Source organism: Dermacentor silvarum, chromosome 2 (genome assembly GCF_013339745.2).
Source record: "Dermacentor silvarum isolate Dsil-2018 chromosome 2, BIME_Dsil_1.4, whole genome shotgun sequence".
NCBI classification, from domain to species: Eukaryota; Metazoa; Arthropoda; class Arachnida; order Ixodida; family Ixodidae; genus Dermacentor; species Dermacentor silvarum.
This window is the reverse complement of record NC_051155.1, coordinates 109,918,508-109,927,593: the sequence shown is the minus strand read 5'-3', so window position 1 is coordinate 109,927,593 and position 9,086 is coordinate 109,918,508.

Genomic DNA, 9,086 nt, shown 5'->3' with positions numbered 1-9,086 from the left:
TACTTTGTTTATGAAGTACACTCGGTACCTATCACAACATTTTTTTTTCAACGTGAAATGAGCGAATGAGAGCGGTGAAGAGGAAATGAAAGAAAGCGGTAATGAGAGCGGTGAAGTGAAGCGTAATACCTTTTGAATGGCTCTTAAAGGACACAAGATCCCTAAATGAACAAATTTCACTAAGGAAATTTCGATTTCACTGTCGCTAAGAATAAAAATGGTAGAACTGAACTATTTTTGTGTACTAATGAAACTTTTCATGGGATGTTTTATAATTTAGAAATATTACAAGCTTATTTTTTCTTCAGCACAGCTCGGTAGCGGCCTATCGCATCAACGTACTGGTTGTGCGGCATGGCGTTGATCGTGACATATGCCCCACGCTTCGTTCAAATTCATAGGTTGGTCCACTACTTTACTCAGATCCTAAACTCTTGCATTCAGCTGTGGTGATGACATTGCTCTCGACGCATACACTCACGCTTGCTGGTCCGTAACTAAATGCAAACCTACAGAGGGCTCGGAATGCGACTTCAGAGTATACTAGGTGAAGTTGGCCGGCGATCATGACATGCGAAGTCGACTTCAAATGCATATGATAATAAAGAAAGCGTTGGTTGAACGATAAGGTGACTGTACCTCGGTGAAATGCCAATACAATGGATGTAGCAACAGCTTCACTGGGTGTAATCACCAATAATTTTATCTCCTGGCGCTCTGCAGCTAAATTTCTATGGTGAAAGCAGCAATTCCTCCTCTAGCCGATGGCAGATGTGGTTGTTGGGGCGGGCTGGAACTAAGCAGACGACAGCACTGCAAGTGTGTCGATCATCTGTAACATCTGGTGGGTTGTACGCATTGCCAGTCCTGAATCTGCCGCCTAGTTTAATCGTCTAACTGAAACGTTCCCATCTGTTGCTCTCCGTCTCAAGCCTACATTACTTTGTGCGTCACAATCTGTACCTTTACTTACCAAAGCATGTCAATTGCCTTGGAGGCTGCAAGCAAATCAGAGTGATCTACATCAAATTAAGAATCTGCACATTGTATCTGATGGCCAAACTTTTTTAAATCAGCTGCTTCTCCGCAAGTTCTCCGGCGCGTAAAAATTGCTGGCAATTTTTGCAACCACTGCTGGCGGTTCTGAAAAGTGGAATTCCGTTGCGGCTCAGAAACACCCTAAGACTAGTATCGTCGGTATATCTCTTACACTACTGAAATGAACATAATGTGTGAACTGCCTGCTTCGGCACTATTCTAACCCGCTCAGACACATTATGTAAAAACATTTCTACATTATTTTGATGTATTCTCAGATGCATCACTACGCAGCGATGACCAAGACGCTTCTGTAGCCGTCTTCTGCCAATTCACATCAGACTGCTCTTCCACATGCAATATTAAAGCTCATGAACTGCTTGGAGGGAAGTGGCGTTGCACTGAAGCCCGTGCTATTGGGCAGCTCACCACAAAAATATTTTTATCCCCATTCGATGTTCAATTTTATTTGCGTTACAGGAACAGAATATGCAAAAGAGGGTGCCAAGGTCAGGTGAGCGTATCCGGACCCCCTATGCATAATTGATGGCAGCAAATTACAATCAAGCAGGAAAATAAAATGCACTCAAGGCAATAGAAAGTATGACCTGCAGTATAAATAGGTAAAGAATAAAATAATCAATTTAAGCAAGACCTAGGAAGCCAAAATATGAGTTCCCGCATACAAAGTTGTCTCATTTAAACAGCCAGAAATTCAATTATCGAATAGAAACTCATAGAAACAAGAAACAATATGCAGGTGAACGTACGTAAAGGTTAATTGTGAATCATTATCACATAAAATTGATTACAAAGAATAATAGAAAAAACTACCATAGTTGAATGCATCTGGTGAGGTTACTCATTCAAAAGGTAGTTGTCTAGTCATTATTAAACGTAGAAAGGGAATACAATGTGCTCATGAAGCAAGGAACACAATTCTACATCTTAATGGCGCAGATTGAAGTTGTCATTTTTTGGAATTATTAAATGTTCTAACAACTTAAATATTCTTGTTTTGAACAAAGCGGGCAGGATTAAAATTTGTCAAGGAAATAAAGAGAATAATGTTATACGTCGGCTCATCTTTAGGTAAACTGAAAAACGTGGTAATTAGGTTGAACGCAAATAAACGAATAATTGTGAGTATTTGTTGCTATTTTCTCAACTACAATTAGATTTATAGCTAGGGCTTTGCTTTGACGTGTTGAACAGACAATGGTAGCTGTTACTGTAAGCAGCTATGCTGTATATTATATCGCTATGAGTATGCATGCACGACAAATTGAAAGGACAGCAGCCATAGATAGAAAAAGTGTAGCTTGTATCAGTGCTCTAATTCCAAAAGGATCATTTTTGCTATGTTTGGTGAAAGATGTTTTTGACATTTTAGCTGGTCATTTTTGTAGACACTGAGAAATGAAACACAGGTCTGGTTGAGATGCTGTGGGATTCTGTGTTAGCTTGAGGTGAAAACAGCAGGCTTCTTCCAGCGGAACGAAAAACCGTGAATCCAGTTTTACTTTGATCTAAAATTAAGTTATTACTGCGACACCAAGTACCAATTGTAAGATAATGCGCTGTATAATTTAGAAGTTAACGATGGTAAACGTTTATCTGAGTCTGATATACTTGAGTCGTCAGCGTAAAGGACGCATTGTGAAAGTTGGAACCTGTTGGAGAAGGTCATTTAGAAGCAAAATGAAGTCCAAAGCTGCAGCATTAGGCACGCTCTGATAATATGTTTTAGTATCCGAAGTTGTGCCCGATAAATTAACAGACAGTTTTCTGTCAGATAAGTTGTCGATTAAAAATAACGCAGTAGCTCTTATACCATATGCATATGGTATAACATATCGTGATTATTAAACTCGACAACAGGTTAGTGGTCCAGTTGTGCCTGGCTCCAGCAACAAAATTACACGCTGTGTTGTACACTTTATTTTCCAATGGATACTTGTGGGTACCGATAGACATGTGGAGGCCGATTGAGTCGCTTCCGCATGTGCTCGTAACAGTTTCGACTGTCGGAGAATATTGTAACAGCTTTATAATGCTTGCCTTCTGTTTCGCCGCTTGTTTTTCGAGAAGCATTCCGACCAGCGTGTCCCAAATGAATCGCATCCCTTCAGTTTGCTCGTTCGAGGCTCACCTCATGACAGTATAGACAACTAATATTCAAAAAGCTGGCTAATTCTTTTTGCTTGCGCATCTCGCGTCGCTACATTGAAACAATCGTCTTCTAGGCCCGGAGTGTACTACTACAGAAAGAAGGACTTTATCGCCGTGGTTGGGCATCTCAATACATAGATCATCGCACGCTACTAGAATAAGCTGACTCGGCGTCCCATTGGTCGCGTACATACCCAGGAATTGGGGACATTTGGTTCATTTCATTTTTTCGCCACCTCGTGGCATATCGCCCTTAAAAAAATTTAAATTCGCGGATGACGTGTTCATGACGCGCAACTAAAGAAAACACAATAAAAAGAAACGCACCCTGAGACTGTGGCTTCATCTCGCTACTTGAAAACAAGCGCGCCTATATATCAGCGTTATCTAGAAGATTGTCACCTATTTGCTCGACTGTCAATGAATCAAAGATTTTGCTAGACACTTGGCCGGACAGCTCGTGGGCATTCCAGATACGATGTCTGCCCGAGATAACTGCTTCCGCGAACATTCCGTTCAGATTTTTTTCTGGAATGCTTTTTTTTTTATTTGCGCACCACTGTGGCAGCGGGCTTGCTTAATGCCAGCTTCATTTTTTATGGGTTTTCTACAGAATCGCTAAAACGCCTTCTTTAGAAGGTTTAGTTCGGGACTACCTCCGATGCCGTATGCTCAAATACATGTAAAGCGCAAAATTTTTTTTATGAGAACGCCGCTTTACCGATCTGAACGAAATTTGTTGTATTTATGAGAAAAGGTTATATCACAGTGACGGCAACGAATATAATTTTGATTAAGGAGGAATTTACATGAATTGCCGGAAAGCGGGAATTGTGCAAAAAATAGAAGTACAAAATTTACTAATCATAACTAAGCATAATTAATACATTTCTATAAACTGCCTCCGGTGGAGCATCTAAGTCGGACAAGCTGGATGCATAAGTTTCCGACATGGAAATTTGTTGCAATGTTTGAAAAAGTTTTGCAAATGTCATATTCACACGTTAGTGGTGTATTTCAGGGTAGCGTTTGTTATATCATTTTTGACCGCTTTAGATGTAATATGAAGTGCAGTTTGCAGAATTGCGATATCGATCTGTAGCGTTTTTAGTTGGTGAGGTTTAGTGTTGTATAATTTAAGTAATGTTTCTTGAAATAGTGCAATTTATATTATATTTATGAAAAAAAGTTGGTAGCCCAAATAAAAAGTTGCCTTTCTGAAATCACTACAGTTTAACTTTTTCTTTTAAGTTAAACAGTCCACATCAAATTTCGTGCAGTGGTCGCCCAGAAAAAGAATAGCCGATTTCACATGCCTTTATATTGGATATCCTCAGCTAAAGCTTCCCCTTAAGCTCGATTTAGAATAATATATTTGTTGGTAGGACATGTTTGTAAGACAGCTTGGCAATAAAGAGCAAAGAAAGGGAGAAGGCAGGAATGGTAATGAAAAACGTGTATGTTTGGCTAAAAATAACTAAATTCTTACTTTTGTATTTCTATAACGGTTAGATTAAATAATTTATACCTGTTCATAATAATTTAGTATGATTTGTATAAAAAGTTTAGGTAGATGCTACTGCCGTGTGCGCCAGACACTTTAAAAGCCCCACGATACAAGTTGCATTACAGACGTCCTGTTCTCCTCAAATTATTAATAATATATGGCTGAAATATTATCAAGATATAACTTAATAATCGAAAAAGAATCTCAGAGCCCTTCTGCGACCTCACATAATCCGGCAAAACTTCCAGCGAAGCTAATTCTGTCGAGCAGTTACAGTAGGAATTGTATTTACCTGTAACACTAACACAAAGCCTAAAACTTTTCCCGCGCACGATTTTGTACAGTATGCACGGTTGAACCCCATTTCCTCCACATTGAAAGCCAGTGCCAAGTCTCGTTCTCCCACGATGCCTAAAAATATCGGTACAACGCTTCTATAAAGCCGTAAATAACCGACCCAAATCAAACTTTGCACGCGTGTCTGATGTAGCCAGCGGCATTTCTAAAACTATGCAGTCGTTGCTTAGCTCATCTGACCAAGGACAAAGGAGATGCCTACTACATGCATCGTATTACGTATGAAAATTATTAAAAAGACAGTGTTCCCTTATTATCTGCAGAGCTCATAATTAAGCAAGAGAATGCTGAGTTGGTTTTCCAGGGAAGCAACTGCTAATAGTTTTCGCTATGCTGGTGTAATTAGCATGCGCCAGTTGTACCACTACCGAAGCAATGCGTGATTTAGCCTAAATAAAGCAATATTAAATTATGTGTACAAAATTTCTTGTTTGAAAAACAAAGGAACACTGCTATAAGACGAGGAAAGGGTAAACATGATAAGTGCTAACCGCGGAATGAAATTCCAAAGTCTTTTGGATTCTCACGAATCCGTGCATTTTAATTAGCGTAACTGCACTCAAGCACTTTAGGCTTGCATTTTGTAAGCGCGACACCATAATGCGATTACGTAAAAATTACTGACCGTTCACCTGTTCCCATATGTTTGCTTTAATTATAGACAAATAAAAAGTTAGCAAAGATATTAACAGAGTCCTTCCTGACCTTGCCACCATAACTAATAGTTGAAATGAATAGCTTGTGCAAATGAAGTTAACCAATGTAAATTTATGTGCGTGTCACGGCTTACTTGAACTTTACTCTTCATTCTTTATTATTACACTACATGCAGCTTCATTGGGGCATTATTGCGTGCAGCAAACATCAACATTGTTCTGGCACACTACATCTGCAGGTAGTGAATTCCAAGCGACAATGGTTCTTAAAAATAAACATACAAATTGATCAGAACTGGAAAGGTACGGCCTAACTTTAAGTTGATGGTATTTACGGGAGGAAACATAATGCGGGGCCTTTTGATCAGCAGATTCCTGTGTGATTATGAAAGATTGAGTAAAACCGATTAAGGCGTAACCTGATTTGTCGTTCAAACAAAGTGATGACACGAAATTCCTTTTTCATTGCCGTTACACTTACGAAGCGGTCGTATCTCCCCAGGACATACCTTACCACGATGGATTGGATTTTTTCGAATGCATTAGCATGCACATCACAAAACGGATTGCACACAGGGCAAGCATATTCCAAAATTGGTAAAACATGTTTTTATACGCTGCTTCTTTTACGTCAATGCTGACGTGCATTACACTTCCTTGCAAGAAGCCAAGGGCACGCGCTGCACTTCTAACTACGGCATGTATTCACATGTTCACACCAGGAGCCATCCTCTGACAGCTAAGCACCTAAATATCTGACTGATGGATAATTTTTTATTTGTTGTCCACTCAACAAATACTTATATCTGCATTTGTTCATCATTTTACCAAAGCTAACGTGTAAACGTTTATATATGTTCAGGGGCATGTTTTTAGTTACTCACCATCTTTTTATGCTCTTCCGATCGGCTTCCAGTGTGAAACAATCTGTGTTGTCAGATACCCTTGAATACAATATACAATCATCCGCAAAGAATCGCATCTGGCTTTCCATACCATCGCAAATATTATTCAGAAACTACTACTACTGTTTAATTACTACTGTTTTGCATTTGTATTGTTTCCCCCCCACTGTAATGCTCTCTGAGCGAATGTGGGAATGAATAATAAATAAATAAATAAATAAATAAATAAATAAATAAATAAATAAATAAATAAATAAATAAACACAAGAAAGAGAAGCTACCCCAACACAGAGCCTAGCAGCAAAGCAGACGTACCAGCAACATCAAACGAGCGAGTCCCATCCTCAACAACTCTTCTTCGATGTAGTTACCAACGCTGTCCTAGAGCTTGTATATTGATATAATTATTTACGCTTTCATACTTCCGTTATTCTCACCTAATCAGTCTATATCGACATAACTAACAATGCAAATCGAACATTGGGTTACTCGCTCCCGTACACTTATAATGCATAAGTTCCCTATCAAGTGACTACTGTAGAAAACCAAAACACGAACAAAATTAGAGTATGCAACCACCGTGTGAGATTGCATTAACCTTATTACCTCATGAAAACTTGTCACAATTACTCCAATCGATTACTCCAATTGCTGCGCGGCATATCACCTGCGCAAATCAAGTCGGCCCGAGACTATACCACATTTCGGCTTTAACTTCTGACAACTCCTCGTTAGCAACTCTTGCTGCGCCTTCTGCCTCTTCAGACTTGAATGCCTTAATGAAAATGATTGCTTCCGACCTTCCGCCCCAGCGTGCCCTTGAACTACGTTGCCTCCTTGCCTCGTACTGGTACATATTCGACCTTGAAGACCGTTCTCCAGGACAAACATCTGCTGTCAAACATCGAATTAATACCGGGGATGCAAGCCCGATCCATCGGTGACCCTACCGCGTCTCCTACTGAGCGGGACATCATCCAACACGAAGTTGATAAGATGCTTTCTCGTAACATCATTGAACCTTCTTGCAGCCCCTGAGCATCCGCTGTTGAACTAGTTAGAAAAAAGGACAGCAGTGGGCGATATTGCGCGGATTATTGGCACCTGAACAAGTTAACCGGGCAGGATGTCTATCTGCTACCACACATTGACGATGCCCTGGATTGCCGCAATGGATCACAATATGTTTCGTCCATAGATCTTTGCTCCGGAAACTGGCAAATTGCCGTCGATGACATGGACCATGAGGAGGCGGCTTTTGTTACTCCCGACGGCTTTTGTCAGTTCAAAGTGATGCCTTACGGGTCCTATAATGCGCCTGTCACATTTGAACGAATTATGGGTTATGGGCGCTCTCCTTACATGGTTTCAAGTGGTTCATCTGCGTCGGCTACTTGGATGATGTGATCGTTGTTTCTCCGACTTTTTCGACGTACCTCGAAAGCCTATGTGACGGTCCTATCTGTTAGCCGTCTGGTGGGGCTACAACTCAATTCATCCAAATGCCACTTCGGTCGTCTTGAAATTTCTGTGCTGGGACATCTCGTCGATTCTTCGGGTGTACGCCCTCATCAAGACAAAATACGGACAGGGAAGGACTTTCCCGTGCCAACGTGCGCCAAAGATGTTCGCAGCTTCTTGGATCTCTGCTCCTACTTCCGTTGGTTTGTCCGAAATTTTGCGGATGTTGCACACCCTCTTACTCAGCTCCTCAAGAAAGACGCTGCCTTCAATTGGGGCCGTGAGCAAGCTGGTGCTTTTACCGAGCTGATCCGGCTGCTTACTTCCCCTCCCATTTTTGCTCATTTTGCTGCATAAGCTCCAACAGAAGTCCATACCGATGCCAGTGACCATGGCATTGGAGCTATCCTGGCCTAGAAACAAGGGCAAGAACGTGTTATTGCTTACGCCCGCGCCTTCTTTCCCCTGCTGAGAGGAAATATTCTATCGCTGAGAGCGAGTGCCTGGCTCTCGCTTGGGCAGTGGGTTAATTGCGTCCCTATTTGTACGGCCGGCAATTCACAGTCATCACTGATCACCAAGCTCTGTTTGCTTTCTTCCCTGAAAGATCTTTCTGCGTGCCTTGGGTGCCTTGGCCGCTGTGCTCTGCAGCTTCAAGAATGCTACTAAGTTGTTTGAAAGACCGGCCCGTTACATAAAGGTGCGGACTAGTTGTCGCGCCATCCTGATGACGCACCTGACGTTTCAGCGGCCTGTATACCTGTCACCGTTCTGTCTTAGACTGCTTTTCGCGATATCGGAGCGGAACAACGCCGGGACGCCTCCTTAAAAGACCTTATTCAACGGCTGACTTCAACGAAACCCGATCCTTCCCTTCGTATGTTTGAACTTCACGATGCAATATTGTACCGCTCTAACATATGCCCTGACTGCCCTAACCGACTCTTCGTTGTCCTTACGCATCTGCGTCAGACTGTTCTCGCCCAGCTT